This window comes from Ipomoea nil, unplaced genomic scaffold, assembly GCF_001879475.1.
Source record: "Ipomoea nil cultivar Tokyo-kokei standard unplaced genomic scaffold, Asagao_1.1 scaffold3170, whole genome shotgun sequence".
NCBI lineage: Eukaryota > Viridiplantae > Streptophyta > Magnoliopsida > Solanales > Convolvulaceae > Ipomoea > Ipomoea nil.
In genome coordinates this window covers 2170747-2190604 of record NW_017619598.1, presented here as the reverse complement: position 1 = coordinate 2190604, position 19858 = coordinate 2170747, and the positions used below count along the sequence as shown (strand labels likewise).

Sequence of the window (19858 nt, the reverse complement as noted above, 5' to 3'; positions counted from 1 at the left end):
ATAAGGCAGATAAGGCAAGGCATAAACAATGATCACCACCCATCATACACAATCCCCAACATAAATCCCATAGTCACATTTCTCCAAGGCACTCATAATCACAGCTCATCCGTATCACAACACATAGCACACTTTGTTGGCGCCACAGGACCAATCGCATGCCCATACATGAGGGTCAGCGCATATAGCTCTGACACGGCCCTGCAGCACCCTGCCCCGTATCGCAACACGGAGGGGTCGATCGCAACCGACCGATGAACCGCAGCTCATCATAATGTTTGATCGCAACCAAACAGTGGACCGCAGCCCAAGAGAGTGTATTGTCTGACTGTAGCCAGGAATTCCCATCTGACTACAGCCAGCCTCTGAACCGCAGCTCAGGAAAGATGTCATCTGATTGCAGCCAGGAATTCCCATCTGACTACAACCAGCTTCTGGACCGCAGCCCAGGATACCGCTACCCGACTATAGCCAGGAATTCCCATCTGACCATAGCCGGCTTCTGAACCGCAGCTCAGGATAACCAATCCGATCGCAACCGAATTGGGGTAACACGCACACATAACACATAGCAAGCACATGCAACCCACATTACACATTGGGAAGGGGAATAAAACGTATAACAAAACCTATGCGTGATCCATCACTTACTAAGAATAGTCCTAAGGGGTTCATACTTCTTCCACCTAGGTCAACGGGATACCAATTCAACTAGCATGCAATATAATAGACTCATAAACCTACGAACGGTACCCGAAATATCAACCTAGACATAGGCACGACAAACGGGGTCCGTTGGGACACCACGAGGATCGGGGAAACATCAAACGGGGAAGCCGGGGTCCCGAGGGGGGAAAGATTCCAGCGGGTAGCCGGTGGGTGGGGGGTCCACCCGCCGGCTGCCCGCCGGTAACACTGTTCCGGGCAGCGGGTGCCCGGCGGGCAGCTGTCCGCCCGCCGGCTGCCCGCTGCCGGAGCTGCCCGTGAATGCCGCGGGTAGGTGGCGGGTCCCCTACCCCCACCTACCCCCCACTGACTCTTTTCATCACTTTTCGCCCCGGGAACCGATGTGGAACCCGAAACCATGCTTAGACACTTTACAACGCGATTAACGACAACACATAGACAATTAACGGATCAATTACGAGAAACGAACGACACATAACCTATCATGCTTTTCTAAATATAATCAACACCCAAACATGCGATTTCCCCACCCGATAATTCAAGAATAAGATCATACGATACAACCTAGGGTTCTAATTACTTTTATATCAACCAGAATACGATTCATCTTCTAATTGCAAGATTCGGTAAGAATAACCCATAAACATCAAGGATGCCAATTAATCATCAAGAACATCATAATCATCAAGAACAGCACATCATCATCAAGAATCCCAATTAATCATCAAGAACATCCCAATTATCAAGAAACTCCCAATATCAAGATTATCAAGATTCCCCATGGAATCATTAAATCAATCATTAATAATGATCATCACCAATCATTAATACACAATAATATGGGGAAACCCTAAGGGGAAATCATAGCTATGAAAATAGGTTTTGTTGAGACATGGGTTACCTCTTAGCCTTAATTAATTCCTTGGCTATGAAGGGTCTTTCTTTAAGCTTTCTTGCTTTCTTGATTTCTTCTAAGGGGATTCTTGGAGCACTTTGGGGTGGTGGAACGCTTATTGTGGTGGGGGGTTCTAGGTGTCTCTTAAGTCCCCTATTTATATATTTAGGAGTCCTGGTTAGGAACTAATATTATAGGCTTGCTAATTCTATTCCTTTTGGAACTAAGGATTGGGTTTAGGGATAAGGGTCCATGGTCCATAGTGGGCCATATTAATTAATTAATTAAAGGGAATCCTAATCGTAGTCTGAATAGTAAAAGGCCTACTTCCTTTATTCCTAATAGATAACTAGGTCTAGGATTCCTAATTAGAATCTGAATAGTAAAGGGTTTACTTTCTTTATTCCTAATAGGCTTAGGACTCTAATTTAGGCAAGGGTCCACGGTTCATGGTGGACCGAATTAAATCATATTTAATTATTATTGATGAGATTAATTTAATAATTAATCCGGGATTGAGGGCCGTAACACGGGGTGTTACAAAGACTCTGTGTTTTTATGCATCATATCATGTTGTATATGTGTTTAATTGGCAAAACTCATTTTATGACATATATTTGGCCCAGGAATAAGATATGGAGTGATAAATTGAATTACAATGATAAACTGAATGATAATGAGCTTTTTTTTTTTTTTTCTTTTTTGTTTGTTGTTTGTTTGTTTGTGCAAGCATAAGGCGAGTACCTTATATTGAAAATATGGTGTCGATTTACTAAAGCTTGGATGCTGCATTTGTTGCCAATGTCTCTTTGTCATTGTCTTCAGGTAATGATATGCATTTTATCCTCATAGGATCTTTTTTACTATAAACATGATTATGTAATTATGATCTGTTTATTGATGTTTTGTTGGATTTAATTGTGCATTACTTGCCTTTGGAGCAATCTATTAACTGTACCAGCTGCAGGAAGATCATTGGAGCAGTCTCCTGTCTGTTAAAGATTCTCAACAAGTCAATTCAGTTGCCAATGTGAGTTTCTTGTTTGCCCATTCATTTACCTAACAATTTTCAACATGTTGTGTGTAATGTAAGTTTCATCTCTGTTTTCATAGTTTTTTTGTGTGTTATATTACTGTGATCTTTTTGGTGCCATGTACTATGAACTACTTAAAGCCATGGTGGTGTTTATTAACAGGTTAGGTTATATATTTGTTGTGAGTAAAGAGTATTCCTTTTGAATGATAGTAGTCCTTATTGGGTTGGGACTGGCAATGGTGATGGGCTTAGCTATCTACTTGCTTCTTTGGACAATCGAATACCGCATCACTACTGACGAGACCGAACTAATCAGGTATAACCCTTTCGTTCCTCTTCTGTTTTCTGTGTATTAAATAACATTCGATCAAGAACTTCATTTGGATTGTGTATAGAATCAAGAATGGATGAAAGTTGATTTGTGGTATCTACAATACGTTGTTGGCCTCTGTTCTTGTTACTAGGTTTATTACTTTTGAATTTCTTTTCAGCCATAATATATGCAGTATAGAAACAACTTGAATTATTGAACTAGTTTCAAGGTTGATGACTGATGCAAGTATGTGTGTTTCTAGACTAATCTGAATGTGCACTACGCCATTTATCAATTGAATTTCAACTATAGATTTGACATTCGAGTCTAGGAAGAGTGAAACACCATAGCGATAGGTAAACATAATTTCTTCTACTCTATGAAATGTGATGTTGCACTGTATTGGCTGCATAATTGGATTGCAGTTATAGTTATTCAAATTTCTTTCTCAAAATCAAGTAATATGATGACACTGCTTTTATCCTCGACTTTGGGTTGCTTTTAGGAAACAATATGCTCTTGCTAATATTGGAGGAGTAGATTTGATGAGGAGGCGGGAAAGGAGCTACTTGAGGTGAGTGCACATATTTGTGGCTTATTGTTGTTGTTATTTTTTCTTTTCATTACTATTATCATTATTACTGCTCCACATTATTTTTGGTGACAGATAAGATAGTATGTTGGAGGAAAGTTTGCTTGTAATGAAAGTCATCTCTCATGTGCAGATATTAAATATGCTTTGCTGCTGGGTTGAGGATCCTAATTCAGAGGCCTTCAAATTGCATTTGCCAAGAATCTATGATTATATCTGGGTTGCTGAAGATGGCATGAAAATGCAGGTTGAACAATAGTGTAATTGATCCTGATTTGTTCATATAAGACTAGTATATTTATTGCACTTTCTATCACTTTTTGTTTCCTTAAAACTCTTTCACGAACTTGTTACTTAAGGGATATAATGACAGCCAATCATGGGACACTGCATTTGTTGTCCAAGCAATCATAGAAGAATTATCATCATATCTGGCTAGCAAATTTTGTAGCCGGAGGTGAACGATGTTCGGCCTTCCAGGTTGGTGAAGCAAACCTTTCTTTGATTCTAATTATTATCCATATTTTATATATACTACTGATATTGTGATGAATTGCCATGTAGTTTAGTTCTTAATGTAGTTTCTTGCTCTAGTAATTTGAGTTATTTCTCTTAAAGCACTTGATTATTAGCTAATTTACCTGTAAGTAATCTTATTATTGTTGAATTGTAATATGCTCTTGGGCTTTATGGCTTACTACTCTACCTCTTTTTGGTTTATTGTATACTGAGAGTATATGTATGTCTGTGAATTGTGATTTCTTGCTTTGGTTGATCCCTTATAGAGCTAAGTGCTCAAACACCCCAAGTAGAGGCTTCCTTTGACTCATATGCATATATAACCCACCCAAATCACTCTCAGATAGATTTAATCCTTCTCTGCATATGCATAATTTCTATCATCATGGAAACTTATTGTAACTTTTTATTCTGAATTTCTCTTGTCATTTATTTGCAAGTTGGTGGGGGCTTGTAGAGAAATCCTGGGGCATTTCACAGAAGTATTCCCACGTGCTTCCATTTTACTCGAATTTTGATCAGGTATCGACTATGAAAATAAAGTATTTTATTTGATACATTGCTTATCAAATTTTGATCAGGTATCAGCTCAGTTTATGTCAGCATGCTTCATAGTTTTGAATGTAGCGCTAATTCTAGTGAAATATGAAACTTTGGGATTTTGCATAACAACTCAATAAATGCATGGGATGGTCTTGTTAAGTTGCACCATTCTGTTATGCAAAAGAAGCTGCAATTGCAGAAGGAGAAGATAGGAGATGATGAAACTCACTTATGTACTTCATTCTCAACTTTGTAATTAGCACTATTGTGATAATAATGCATACTGTATTGATCTTTATAAAATTTTCTGAGCCATTTGTGGTTAATGATTGTTCAGATCAAACTTCTAGCAACAATATATATATATATATATATATATATATATATATATATATATATATATATATATATATATTCATTTCTCTACAGAGGGGTTTTCTCTTTTTTATATCGTGCACATTTTCCGACCACCACAAGTGGTCGGAAATGTTCGATGTTCTTAGCCTCTACTTTTCCGACCACTGCCAGTGGTCGGAAAATCAGGGACCCGCCTGACTATTCTCTTGGGCATTTTTTCCGATGGTCTTAGAAAAGTGGTCGCTATTTCAGACCTCTTATCCGGTTGTTGGAATTAACGAGAGTGATTTTTCCGAAAACCTAAATTGGTCGGAAAAGAGGTCGGAACAGGTATTTCCGACCTAATTAAGGCCATTTCCGACCACTTTCAGGTGGTCGGAAATTGACAGATTTTCAACAGTGTAAGAAAATAGCTTATTTAGTCATTAAGTGGGAAAATATTGAAGAGGAAATCAAATTTAGGAGACGAATTGAAGAAATTATTAATGTAATTTACAATTTTTAAATTTTTACAAATTTGATCATTTACTTTCTAATTTTTCCTTCATTCTTAATCAAATATTATTGTCACAAAATGAGAGAAATGTTTTGAACATTTTTTCCATGGTGCAAGGGGAAAGAAAATTGTCACAAGAATTACAAGAAAACGACCCCCAACCACATCAATCAATAGAAGTTGTCAGGCAAATTATATCGTGCACCGCGGTGCATAATCGATTATGCACCGCACATCAAAACGATGTCATTTTATTTAATGAAAAGAAACAGAATCTATTTCGTGTCGTTCCGCAAAAAATAACTCTGTTCTTTAGTTTCATTTTGTATACACTGCAGTTTCAATTCAACACAATTATAGTTTCATTTTGTATGCACTGCAGTTTCAATTCAACACAACTACAGTTTCATTTCGATATAACTACAGTTCCATTCAATATTTATACACTCAAATATGTGGAAATGTTATTTAATTTTATTTTATATACACTATAGTTTCATTAAAACACAACTACATGATCATTTTAATATAATTACAGCTTCATTGTACAATATACACTCAAATATGTGAAATGTTATTCAGTTTCATTTCACCACAACTACAGCATCATTTTATATAACTGCAGTTTCATTTGATAATATAAAAATAATACGTGAGGCAGTGTCGGTTTAGATACACTGTAGTGTCACTCCGTTAACACTAACAGCGCGTCGTTTCTTTACTTAAAGAAACGATGCCATTTTGATGCGCTGTGCATAATCGATTATGCATCGCGGTCCACGATATAACGACTGAAGTGGTCACACGCCAACAAGGGAACAATGAACACCTCTAGCCCAAGTTGAGAAGAGAATAACAACAACCGTTATACCATGCACCAGGATGCACATAGCAATGTGTGCTCCGCGCCTCTCATAATTACGTCGTTTTGTTAAGTTGTGTGGAGAATTAACGCGACAAAAATGTATGTGTATTCAGTTATAAAATTATGTGTTTTCAGATATAAAATTCTGTGTTTTTAGGTATAAAATTTTGTACATTCGAAACAGAGGATTTTTATCATTTTAAAAAAGATTATGTGTTTTCAGGTATAAAATTCTCTGTTTTCAGGTATAAATTTCTGTGTTTTCTATTATATAATTCTGTACCTCCGAAACACGGGATCGGAATTTTCAGTTACAAATTCTGTGTTTTCAAGTATAAAATTATGTGTTTTCTATTATATAATTCAGTACATTCAAAACATGGAAATTTTTAGTTATAAAAATTCTGTGTTATCAGGTATAAAATTTTGTGTTTTCAAGTATAAAAATTATGTGTTTTCTATTATACAATTCTGTACATCAAAACATGAATTTTTTTTATTTGTTTTAAGGAGTTAACAGCAGACACGCAAAAATGATACAAAACGACATCGTTTTGAACCAAGACGCACAATGTATTGTACGCCATGGTGCACGGTATAATTTGCCAAATAACAACACCTTCCAATCCACGCACAAAATTAAAGTTTATAAAATGTAAAACTTTTGAATTAAATCTAAAAGCATCATTATTATAATTAAAAATAGTGCTGTAAAAATCGGCCTAGGTGGCCGGCCATCTAGGCGCCCCTATGTCGAGGCGATTTCAGCCCTAGACGGATTTTAGTCGGTCGATCGACTAACCAGCTGACGAGGCATCCTAGGCCCCTGAGTTAGGCACCTAACTCGATCGAGTTGGGCTCCTAACTATGTCGAGTGGGGCGCTCAAATCGGTCGAGTGATTTTTTTTGCCTGCTCGGCTATTCTTCTAGCTATGTACTCAATTAATCATCTAACATATGCAGTTGACTAGTATGAGATTATAATAATCTAACAACTCTTAGCCCTGAGTAGGAAAAGTGGAGACGATATACTCGGATTACTCGGCCATCTAAGTGCACAAACTTATTGTCAAAGATTAACTTATCTAATGAATAGTGTCATGTAAGAATGAAAGATTAGGTAAAAAAAAAAAAATTGGAGTGATAGATAGTGCGTCCGACCCGCACCTAGCACCTTCTACAACATTAGTTAAAAGACAACATTAGTTAAAAGAAATCAAAAGTTTTATGGATTGCACGTCCATAGTAATAACAATTTGTCTTATAAAATTTTAGAGAAAAAAAATAAAAATAAAACAAACAGAGAAACTAAAAAAAAAAAGAAAAGAAAAAAATCAAATACGAATAAAAAATGAAGAAAAAAAAAAAGAAAAGAAAAAGGGGTCGAATAGATGAAAAAGAGAATCATCAATCATCAATCATAGACTTAATAATTTTACTGTTTTCATTTTAAAACTACAATATCATCAATTCCATTTTCTTAATTTTTCTTTTCAATTTTAATTTTTTTAATTTTATAATTTAGATGTTTGTTGTTTGCTAAACGAGTAATGTTATCTATCACTCCAATTTTTTTATTTTTTACTTTTTTTTTTTACCTAATCTTTCATTCTTACATGACACTATTTCATTAGATAAGTTAATCTTTGACAATAAGTTTGTGGGTCAATCAATTAATGACACCCAATAGTATTAAGTTATGCATGAAGAAAATTTAAGAGGTGAAAGTTAGGGGTGTGCAAATTTCGAAGAAATTTTGGTTAACCGACCGAATTGACAGAATTCGGTTAACCGTTTTTTAACTGAAATATTTCGGTTCAGAGAATGGTTAAAGATTTTTCCCAAAATTCGGTTAACGGTTAATTCGGTTCGAAAGTGTCGGTTAACCGAATTAACTGAATGGTTAACCGAATTTTGGAATATATATATATATATATATATATATATATATATATATATATATATATATATATATATATATATATGTTAAGCCAATATGTGGCTAGTATTCTTTAGTTGTTATTTATCCTATTTGTACTCCTATAGACTAGTTGTGTTTGGTTGTAACTTGTTGCTATCTTCACTCCTCTATGTACTATATATAGGTTGTGTTTTACATCAATAAATACAACCATTCATAATCTTTACATGGTAATCAGAGCCTAAAATCTCCTACGAAAGAATTTTTTTTTTTCCTTGCTTCCTGCCTATTCAATGGCGTCCACCACCCAAACTACTCCGGCAACCACTGAAGTCGTCCAGCTTCACGCTACTACACACTTCCCTATCAAACTCACACCTACGAATTTCCCAGTCTGGAGGCGCCTGGTTCACTCTACACTCATTGGCCTCAACCTCCATGGCTATGTTGATGGTTCTGTCCAAGAACCGCCTAAGTTTTCTGGTTCGGTTCCAACAGCCACAAACCCAGATTATTTACATTGGGTCCGTCAAGACCAAGTCATCGTCAGTGCACTCTTAGAGAGTTGTTCTGACTCGATTCGACCTCTCGTGTCTTCGGCTTTGACAGCCTATGATGTTTGGCAACGCCTAGCCACTACTTACGCTAGTGCGTCTCAAAGCCGAGCTCGTATACTTTCCCTCAAAATCGAGCTCACTCAAAATCCGAGAGGTACTCGGTCGATTTCTGTATTTTTGAATGACATGCGATCCATCGCTGATGCACTCGCGTTGGCGCAGTCCCCGGTCTCTGATGAAGACCTTGTCATGTACATTCTAACGCAGCTCGGGGATGAATATCATTCAATCTTCTCCGCTGTTTGCGTCCGACAGAAGCCTATTTCCTTAGCGGAACTAGCCGATGTTCTCATTGATCATGAACGTCAGTTACAAGCCGGTGACCGAGCACGCCAAACCGTGCTGGCTACTGCCAATATCACTCCTACTACTGCTCCTTTGCGGTCATTCTCCGAGTACAATGGTCCGAACCAAATACGCTTGGGTGACGGTAACTCTTTACACACATCTCACATTGGTCATGCCACAATTCCCACCCCTTCTTCTGCCCTTAGTCTAGAAAATGTCTTGCACGCTCCACAGCTACACAAAAGTTTAGTTTCTATTTCGCAACTTTGCAAAGCTAACCGTGTGTCTGTTGAGCTCTTTGCGTCTCATTTTGTCGTGAAGGGTCTTCAAACCGGGATGGCATTGTTACGGGGGCCGAACGTTAATGGTGTGTACTACAATACTCTCTCTTATGAGCCTCAAATGAATGCCACGCACCTGCCATTTGTGTCTGAATGGCACCACCGGTTGGGATATCCGTCAAATACGGTGTTACAACTCGTGTTGCAACAGTGCACAGTTCCAGTTTCTGCTGCCTCTCTACGTCAGTTTCGTTGTTGGTCTTGCAGTGTACACCAGAGTCACAAATTGTCGTTTTCGAAGAGCACTCTCGTTAGCACAAAACCCTTACAGTTACTTTACACTGATGTATGGGGAACGACAGACAAGTCAGTTGGTGGTTTTCTTTATTACGTTGTCTTTGTTCATCACTTTTCTAAATATGTCTGGTTGTATCCCTCAAAGCACAATTCAGATGTTTTTACCATTTTTCCTCAGTTCAAAAGGTTAGTCGAGACAGGTAATCAATCCCCTACTTACACTCAAATACAATCGTTTGGCTGCTTATATCTTCCGTAGTTGAGACCGTATAACACCAAGAAATTAGAGCCGAAGTCTCGGCCTTGTGTTTTCCTTGGGTATTCCAACACACAATCAGGTTATAAATGTTGGGACCCCATTCCGACTCCTACTCTGCCTTCCGTGTCTTCCCCGGCTGGGTCTCTCTCTAGCGTAGCCGACTACCCGCAACCTGCACCAGTGGATGTTCAAACTCATGTTCCAACACAATCCGGCGAGAATAGTTTGGACATCCCCACTGGTTTACCTTCAGCTGCGTCTAGTTTGTCACCCCCTGGTTGTTCGTATTCCGCTGTTCCAGAACATAGTCGTCACACCAACCAGTCTGGATCCTTGCATGTCACCACCTCCGAAGGTTCCCAAACGCAAAATGATTTACGCCGGACTACCCGAGAGCGTCGTCCCAATCCCAGGCCGCTTACGGATCATCACTGGCAGGCTGCAAAATGGCTTCTTCGCTATCTCAAAGGTACGGTTTGCCATGGCCTATTTCTACGGGCGGGTCAGCCGTTGTCTCTACGAGTGTTCACTGACTCTGATTGGGGAGGTTGCCCCACCGATGGCCGTTCTACCACCGGATATTTGGTGTATCTGGGCGACAATCGCATTTCCTGGAAGTCCACGAGACACAAATCCGTTTCGTTAAGCCTTCGGTCCAAGATTGGAGTCTCCGACGGATCCTCCATCTTGCGGGGGCGTGTTAAGCCAATATGTGGCTAGTATTCTTTAGTTGTTATTTATCCTATTTGTACTCCTATAGACTAGTTGTGTTTGGTTGTAACTTGTTGCTATCTTCACTCCTCTATGTACTATATATAGGTTGTGCTTTACATCAATAAATACAACCATTCATAATCTTTACAATATATATATATATATATATATATATATATATATATATATATATATATATATATATATATATATATATACATATATATATATACATATATATATATATATATATATATATATATATATATATATATATATATATATTAAATATTAAATATAAATATATAATATGTACTAATATCCCAAATAGTCAAATGGATTATGGACTTATGGTATTGTTTTTGTATGTTTTGATATGAATTTATTATGATATGTATTTTATTTTAATTGAATTTATTATTTTAGGAGTTATTTTTAGAATTTTCAATTTTAGGGTTAAAAATTTAGGTTAATCGGTTAACCGAAAAAAAGTTCGATTCGGTTAATTCGGTAGAGCAAACTTCAGTTCGATTAACGATTAACGCAAAAAAAAATTCGATTAATTCGGTTCGGTTAACTGAATGAACACTCCTACTGAAAGTCTAAGTAGGATTCTTTGCTAAACAGTTTTTTATTTCTTAGGGTCTTTTTTGAAATTTGGAATATTTTTTTTTAGGAAATAAATTTTTAAAAATAACTCAATTTCTGTAAAATATTTTAATTTTTTAGTGTTTGGTTGGAGGTTAAAAAACTCTCTTTTTCTTTTAGATTTATTTTACTATGAAAATAGACCTATTATTTGTAATAATAATAATAATAATAATAATAATAATAATAATATAAGTGGTGATGTTGATGGTGGGGGTGATGCTGATGTAGGTGATATGGTGAAATTCTTTTTAATTATTATTATAATATTATAATAAATAATAATAATTAAAAAATTTAATTTAAATTTTAAATTTTGAAAATTTCTTTGAAATTATCAAGCCGTAAGACTAACGGCTCAAGTATTTAAAACAAACAATTCAATTATATTCAAATATGCGAATACCAGTATACATTTATACCAATCTCACCCTTTCTCTCTGCTTTCTTCTCCCTCTCTGTCTGTCTGGAGACGAATAGAGCATTTTAAAGGTAAGATCAATTTCCCCTCTCCGACCATTTTTATGTTTTCTTCCTTTCTTATAATATTTTCAGGCACTTTCTATTGCAAACAATTGCTTTTTACTTCTTCAGTTGTTATATAAAACACAACGAGAGATTTATGCGGTTGAAATACCCAATTTCTCAGAAGACAATTGTTTTGGCTAACCTGAAGAATGTGTTGGCCGCTTATTGTTCGTCGTCCCAGTCACTTCTTAGATTTCGAGATGAAATTGCCTGAAGAAACGGCCCTATTCTTTGTCAGGAGTATCAAGATCATATGTGGTCAGAGGGAAGAAATTTTCGGATAATTCGAAATCTGACTCTTGTTTTTTCGGGTAATGCTTTAATGTGTTTTCGTTTTGCATTCTTGGGATGTGAATTTTTCTTCTTAGGGATTTATGACTTTTAAAATTTTAAATTTTCATCTCTTTTGTATAAGAAACTTGAAATTTTCCCATTGATCACTGAATTTATCTTGAGTAAACAAGAGTTCCCATTATTGTTTTTGATATCAAGTTTGATTTTTTTTTTTTTAATTGAAAAAGGTTAAGGATTTACAAGAATGCTTTATGTTAACAATTAATCTTCTATTAAATCCAGTTCCGTCTAGGAAAATTTCCTTATGCTCAATTGGCAGTTGGAGGAAATACAAAATATATTGCTTCACACATAAGATATCATTATTGTCATAGGAAAAGATTTATGCCGGTTAATGATGCATTACTGTCTAATAAATGTATAAAACAAATATTAACTTCAAATGTTTTTGCCCCGTAGATGCCTTACTGTCTAATAAATGTATAAAACAAATATTAACTTCAAATGTTTTTGCTCCGTAGATGCCTTAATCCTCATGGTCATCTTACATAAGAAGAATTTCAGATTTTCTTTACTGCTGAAGAAAATGGCTTTATAGCTTACCTAGAAATATTTTAATCTTTACTTCAGAATTAGTGACATACCTAGGAACTTTATAGTTTATCACCTTGGGTGTCAATGTGTCATAACTGTTGACACTGAAATTGAATGAGTGCAGGTTTTGGACATGCATTTGTCGGATATTGAAGTTGTCTTGATCCTTCTATGACACCAAAGATGAGGATATCGACTCAGGTTTAGTTTGCTCTATTATGTGTGGAGTTACATTGCTATAACATATTTTTGACAAGATGTTTGACTTGGTAAGTTTGATACTTTTGTTATTTTGTTGATTTAATTTCTCACTAGGAGTGATAACAATGTATCCTTTTGATAATCCATTTATAGAGCAGATGATTTGGAACTAGCTAAAACATTGAAGCCAAATGACTTGGCTTCAATAGTATGTGTTAATTCAAATACTTGTATTTTGCTATTCATTTCTAATGTATGGATGGAAGAAAATGCCACCGGATTTAATATAGGCTCCTTGTGCTTTATTCTTTTTGAGTTCAGAACTATAGCTAAAACCTAAAATATGAATTTTGGTCATAAACCATACTTGAGGTCTGGAACATTGACGAAAAGTAGGAAATATAAATGAAATGTATGAAACTTTGAAATACTTGCACAGTAAATCTTCTTTAGGAACCAGTATTTTTATGTCCCCAAGTTATTGAAACTCCCAAATAAATGTGCCCTGAACTTTGGATACTCCTTGTGGTATCAAATCAGATATCTGGTGTCTTGGTAGCTTTTCAAATTAATCTATGCTAAAGATACAATGATTTGTGAAAGTGAAGAGTTATATTTGGCTATTTCAGAAACAGATAAAGAATTTTGAGGAGTTTATGAATTGTTTGGGCTAGGGACAAATGTTTGAGGTTTCTTTGCATTTGGATTTCTTCTCTACATTAATTGTCACTTGCTAAGTGCTATCATAAATATTAGTTATTAATTTCAGTTTTAATATTGGATGCTCTGTGCCTGCACTTCTTCAGATGTCATAGCCTCATAGGGTAGGCATATGTATACTTTAATATGCGACGTATGTGTGCTTGTACAGTGTATAAGTTATTTGTGACATTGATTGAATGTGTTCACTTATGCCTACTAATTATTTGTCTTCCAAATTGAATTTAGAGATAATACGACTAATCCTTTACTGACTGCAACAATCTATGATGCAAATCTACTCTCCATGCAATCTATGATCCCATGATTCCCATCAACAAGTTGTGATGCATATGTTAGTTTCATCAAAGAACATGCTTTTGCAAACCCGTAAAGATGCTACTCAAGTAGTCACAAATTTGCAGTCATGGCTGGTTACAAGCCATTACTTGATGGTCAATGGTGAATGGTGATACTTCTCTATGCATTTATTATAGTGCTGTGGGGCTATTTTGTAAGTAGTCACATATTTGTATGGTTTAAGCTTATAATCTCAGAAAATGTCTTTGTTGTGTTCCGTTTAATATTTAGAAAAATATGCTAAATGATACATAAGAGCATAATGCTGTAATGGTTTTTGCCTTGTTGGTTTTTTTTTTTTTTTTTTTTTTAAATTTATTTATTGCCCTTACTGGTTGGTACTAGCATTGCATATGTGATATTTTGTAGTATTAGATTTTGAAATAGGTGCATCCGACTGTAATGAAACTTGTCAGCAACTTTGCATAGGAAAAAAAAAAAAATCTAATTTTTGATATAATTTAGTAAATAAATTAATTGAAGAATTTCAGTTATATTCTTTACTATAAAAATTGTATTTAATTGTTGAGAACAATTTGTTCTGGAATTCTTGTGATGGAAGTAAATGCTCTGAATAATATATTTTTTTATCTTCTAGAAATTTGTAGCTAAAAGTTCAAACTAGGGTGCCAATGCTATTCCACCATATGAGGAAGTTAATTCTTCAACTGGAATCTAATTTGAGTTAGAATTTAAAATATTAATACTGGAGCATCTGCTATGTATGTTTGTGCCAAGGTTGTGTTAGTATTGTGATTGCAGTTTATTTCAACTTGCTTCATTTTTGGGTTCTATTGCTTACAACTTCTGAAATGCATTTATATCTTCTATATGTTGAAATCAATATACTTATTAGAACCAGAAATGCAATAGTTTGGTAAGTATTTTTCCATCTGAAGACAAAAGTACTTCAATTCTAATGTTATTAGTAATGTTATTAGTTTACATGTTCTTGGGTCTAATATGATATTGGGTAGTTTTGCATATGCTGTTACTTATCATTAGTTTGTTTTTGTGATGGATGCTTAGATTTCTATATATGTTGAACATGCAGTTCCAGCTAATTTGTAGAGAATAGAGGTAAACCTCAAAATAATGATAACTCATAAACCAATAGTGTCAGGGTAAAAAAAATGGTTCACATGCAGAAAATTAAAAGCAATAACTCTTTCTATGTTGCATTGCTTGTGTAGTTTGAGAAGTTGTAATTGGAATGCAGTCTTATATTCTTGGGACCATTGTTGATAGCTTTATGTCTTTATGCATAGCTTTTATGGTTTGAATCAGTTGCAGTATAAAGTTCCATCAAAATAATTCTACCTGTACTATAAACCAGTGTTTTAAGTATTTGCTATTGTGAAGATAAATTACTTCTAATGTTATTAGTTTATATGTTCTTGGGGCTAATATGATATTTGGTGGTTTTGCACATGCTGATACTTCAGTTCTCATTAGTTTGTTTTTGTGACGGATGCTTAGACTTCTCTTTTTTTGTTTTTTTTTTGTTTTTGTTTTTTGTTTTGGACGAGGAGGAAAACCTGCAACCACACTCAAAGGTGTGCACTGGGTAAACTCCGCCTTGTGACCCTAGCTGGCAAAGGACCGTAGGGAGGTAAACAAGCCTAAGTTGCCTATAGTTGACCAACTCAAACCGAGAAAGCAAATACATCCAGCTCCAGATATTTTGTACAAAGGTAAACATCAAAATAATGCTCACTCATAAACCAATAGTGTCATAAAAAAGAAATGGTTCACATGCAGAAAATTAAAAGTAATATAACTCTTTCTATGTTGCATTGCTTGAGTTTCAATTAAGGAGTAGTTTGAGAAGTTGTAATTGAAATGCATTGTATTCTTGGGACCATTGTTGATAGCTTATGGTTTGAATCACTTGCATTATAAAGTTCCATCAAAATAATTCTAGCTATAAACAAATGGTTTAAGAACAGAAATGGGTCACTTGCAGAAAATTAAAAGCAGTATAATTCATTTATTTTCATTTACTATTCATGCCATTTAGTTCTCTGTTCTAGCATTATGCTTATAAGATGCTACTTAAGTAGTCACAAATTTGCAGTCACGGCTGGTTATGAGTCATTACTTGATGGTCAATGGTGATACTTCTCTCACTCTATGCATTTATTATAGTGTTGTTGTGAGGCTATTTAGTAAGTAGACACGTATTTGTATGGTTAAGCTTATAATCTCAGAAAATCTCAGAAGCTAAGGTTGATGATTTGCAGAAATTGAATGCATCATTGTGAACTCCTACTGCCTACTGTGAAAGTGTGAAGGGTTTCATCTATTTCTCTACGTAGAACTGTACAGATTACAATAATTTATACTGAAAACTAGCTATAACCTAATGGGCCTACTGTAACGGGCCTAGGGTTTCAACACTCCCCCTCAAGCTGGAGAGTATAGATCATAAGCTCCCAACTTGTTACAAATATATTCAACTCTAGGAGCTCTAAGGGATTTCGTCAAGATATCAGCTAACTGATCTGTAGAATTAACAAAGCTAGTTTTAATACACCCTGACACAATCTTCTCTCTAATGAAGTGACAGTCAACCTCAATGTGTTTAGTCCTCTCATGATAAACAGGATTTGACGCGATGTGTAGAGCTGCTTGATTGTCACATATCAACGTCATTTGGGCAACATTGCCACATATCAACGTCATTTGGGCAACATTGCCACATTGCAATTCTTGTAGTAGGTGTTTAAGCCACATAAGCTCACATGTGGCAAGCGCCATGGCTCGATATTCTGCTTCAGCACTGGACCTAGCAACCACATCCTGCTTCTTACTTTTCCAAGATATGAGATTACCTCCAATGAGAATACAATAACCTGAAGTAGAGCGTCTGTCAAACGGGCAACCAGCCCAATCTGCATCACAATATCCAACAACTTGTGAATGTCCTCTATCTTCGTATACTAAGCCTTGTCCTGGTGCTCTCTTGATACACCTTAGAACACGAACAGCAGCATCCCAATGAGAATCACAAGGTGTCTCAAGAAACTGACTCAACACACTAACTGCGAAGGAGATATCCGGTCGTGTGATCGTGAGATAATTCAGTTTTCCAATCAATCTCCTATATCGCTCTCGGTCAGGCAATGGCTCCTCCTGTCCTGGTAGGAGTTTAACATTCGGATCCATTGGATTATCAATCGGTCTACTGTCCAGCATGCCAGTTTCTTCTAAGATATCCAAGGCATACTTCCTTTGAGAAATAACAACACCACTGCTAGATTGAGCCACTTCAATTCCAAGAAAGTATTTTAGCTTACCCAAATCCTTAGTCTGGAACCGACTAAAGAGATACTCCTTCAACTGAAATATGCCCTCTTGATCACTCCCTGTAATAACAATGTCATCCACATATACTACAAGGTATATGCATTTCTCATTAGAATGACGATAGAAAACAGAATGATCAACTGCACTTCTTGTCATACCAAACTCACACACCACAGAACTAAACCTTCCAAACCAAGCTCGTGGAGATTGCTTTAAACCATATAAAGAACGGCGAAGTTTACATACCATACCAGACTCCCCCTGAGCAACAAACCCAGGTGGTTGCTCCATATAAACCTCCTCGTGAAGATCACCATGAAGAAAGGCATTCTTGATATCCAGCTGGTGTAAGTCCCAATGATGAATGGCTGCCAAAGACAAAAGTAAACGAACTGAAGCAATTTTAGCAACCGGGGAAAAAGTATCAGTATAATCCAAACCAAAAATCTGAGTATAGCCTTTTGCCACCAGACGAGCCTTAAGACGATCAATTGCACCATCAGGGCCCACTTTCACCGTATAAATCCATCTACAACCAACCACAGTTTTACCAGGAGGAAGAGGAACCAACTCCCACGTGCCACTAGACTGGAGGGCCTCCATTTCTGTTAACATGGCTTGACGCCAACCTGGATCCGAGAGAGCCTCACGAGTGGATTTGGGTATAGACACAGAAGATAGGTGAGAAAGAAATGCAAAGTAAGGGGACGAGACACGGTGATAACTCAGAAAGGTATATATAGGATGGGGGTTACGAGTAGAACGTGTACCTTTTCGAACAGCAATAGGTGCCTCAGTGAGATCAGTGTCAGATTGCAGTGGAAGTGGTGGAACCGCAGCCGGAGGATCGGACAGTACTGGCAAGTCACTAGGGACCTCAGGAACTGCAGGGCGAGGACGCCGGTGATAAACCTGAAGGGGCGGGTTAAGAGGAGTCGGTTGAGCTGGAGGAACAGTGGACTGGACAAGAGGAAGTGGACCAAGATAAGGTACGGGGAGCACCTCAGAGACAGGGATCGTGTCTCCTGATGAGGACTGGAAAAATGGTGTGGACTCAATAAAGGTGACATCTGCGGATACAAAGTGACGCTTTAGTGCTGGAGAATAACACCTATAACCCTTTTGGACACGGGAATAACCCAAAAAGACACACTTGACTGCTTTAGGATCTAATTTGGATCGACCTGGAGTCATGTCATGAACAAAACAAACACACCCAAAAACACGAGGTTGAATAGGGAAAGGATCAACAGAAGGACACACAATGGAATATGGGGTGTCATTGTTAAGAGCAGAAGATGGCATGCGATTGATCAGGTAACAAGCAGTAAGGATAGCATCAGCCCAGAATTGAGAATGAACATGGGAGTGTAACAACATAGTACGGGCAATTTCTACTAGATGTCTATTCTTACGCTCAGCCACCCCATTCTGCTGAGGTGTGTAAACACATGACCTTTGATGCAATATACCACGAGATATCATATATGACTGAAAAGGATGAGAGAGATATTCTTTAGCATTATCACTACGCAAAACACGAATGAGTTTGCCAAATTGAGTTTGTATTTCAGCACAAAAAGTTTGAAAAATCTGAAACAATTCAGAACGATCTTTCATAAGGAAAACCCAAGTGCACCTTGAATAATCATCAATAAAGGTTACGAAATAACGAAAACCCAAAATAGAGTTGACACGACAAGGACCCCATATATCTGAATGAACTAAATCAAAGAGGGACGCAGCCCGATTATTGACTCTTCTCGGAAAAGACTGACGTGATTGCTTTCCAAGATGACACGACTCACAATCAAAAGACTCAATAGACAGACCTGGGACCATCCGTTTTAGTTTAGAGAGACTAGGATGACCCAAACGACTATGAATAAGTAAAGGAGACTCTGTAGAGGCAGAAGCAGCAACATCACCACCCCGCAGGTAATAGAGGCCCTGTAACTCATTGCCGGTGCCAATCACCCTCCCCGTACTGCGATCCTGCACAACAACCGAATCAGCACAAAATGTTATGGAACAATTGAGAGTACGGGTAATTTTACTCACAGAGATAAGGTTGAAGGGACTGTTAGGGACATATAAAACAGACTCCAAGGAAAAAAGACGATATAGGGGAAGCCTGACCAACACCAATTGCTGGTGTTTGATGACCATTAGCTAAGGTGACCATGGGTAAAGTCTTAGACTTAGACACATTATGCAAAAGAGAAAGGTTACCGGAAATATGATCTGAAGCACCTGAGTCCAATATCCAAGAGTTTGGAGTATTGGAGTGTGAAAGACAAACCAAAGAGGAAGTACCAGCATTAGGTGTGGAAGATTCAAGGCGGGATGCTGCTTTAAGTTGGAGATACTCTTCATATTCCCTAGAGGTCATCTCAACTGGGGTAGAGGTTGGCTCATGAGTCTGACTCTCGGATGCAGCAGCCTGGGCCAGATTAACAGAACGGGGAGGCCGACCATGTAACTTCCAACAACGATCTTTGGTATGACCATCTTTGTGGCAGTATTCACACCGAGGACGTTTGCC

At 36.9% G+C, this 19858-nt stretch overlaps 3 long non-coding RNA genes across 5 annotated transcripts; all 3 read left to right on the top strand.

The window, feature by feature from the left end:
• Positions 1 to 2299: 2299 nt before the first annotated feature.
• LOC109167947 lies at positions 2300 to 2652 on the top strand. Of its 2 annotated transcripts, none has more exons than XR_002051949.1 (2): positions 2300 to 2407; positions 2550 to 2652. It is a non-coding gene; the product is annotated as an uncharacterized LOC109167947 (long non-coding RNA). The 2 variants fall into 2 exon arrangements; XR_002051948.1 differs by having other exon boundaries at positions 2544 to 2652.
• A 797-nt stretch (positions 2653 to 3449) lies between these two features.
• LOC109167946 lies at positions 3450 to 4566 on the top strand. The gene is made up of 4 exons (XR_002051947.1): positions 3450 to 3505; positions 3657 to 3770; positions 3883 to 4003; positions 4483 to 4566. It is a non-coding gene; the product is annotated as an uncharacterized LOC109167946 (long non-coding RNA).
• A 7190-nt stretch (positions 4567 to 11756) lies between these two features.
• Positions 11757 to 13203, top strand: LOC109167948. 2 transcript variants are annotated; one of them, XR_002051950.1, is made up of 3 exons: positions 11757 to 11820; positions 11978 to 12167; positions 12869 to 13203. It is a non-coding gene; the product is annotated as an uncharacterized LOC109167948 (long non-coding RNA). The 2 variants fall into 2 exon arrangements; XR_002051951.1 differs by having other exon boundaries at positions 11781 to 11820; positions 11923 to 12167.
• Positions 13204 to 19858: the final 6655 nt, after the last annotated feature.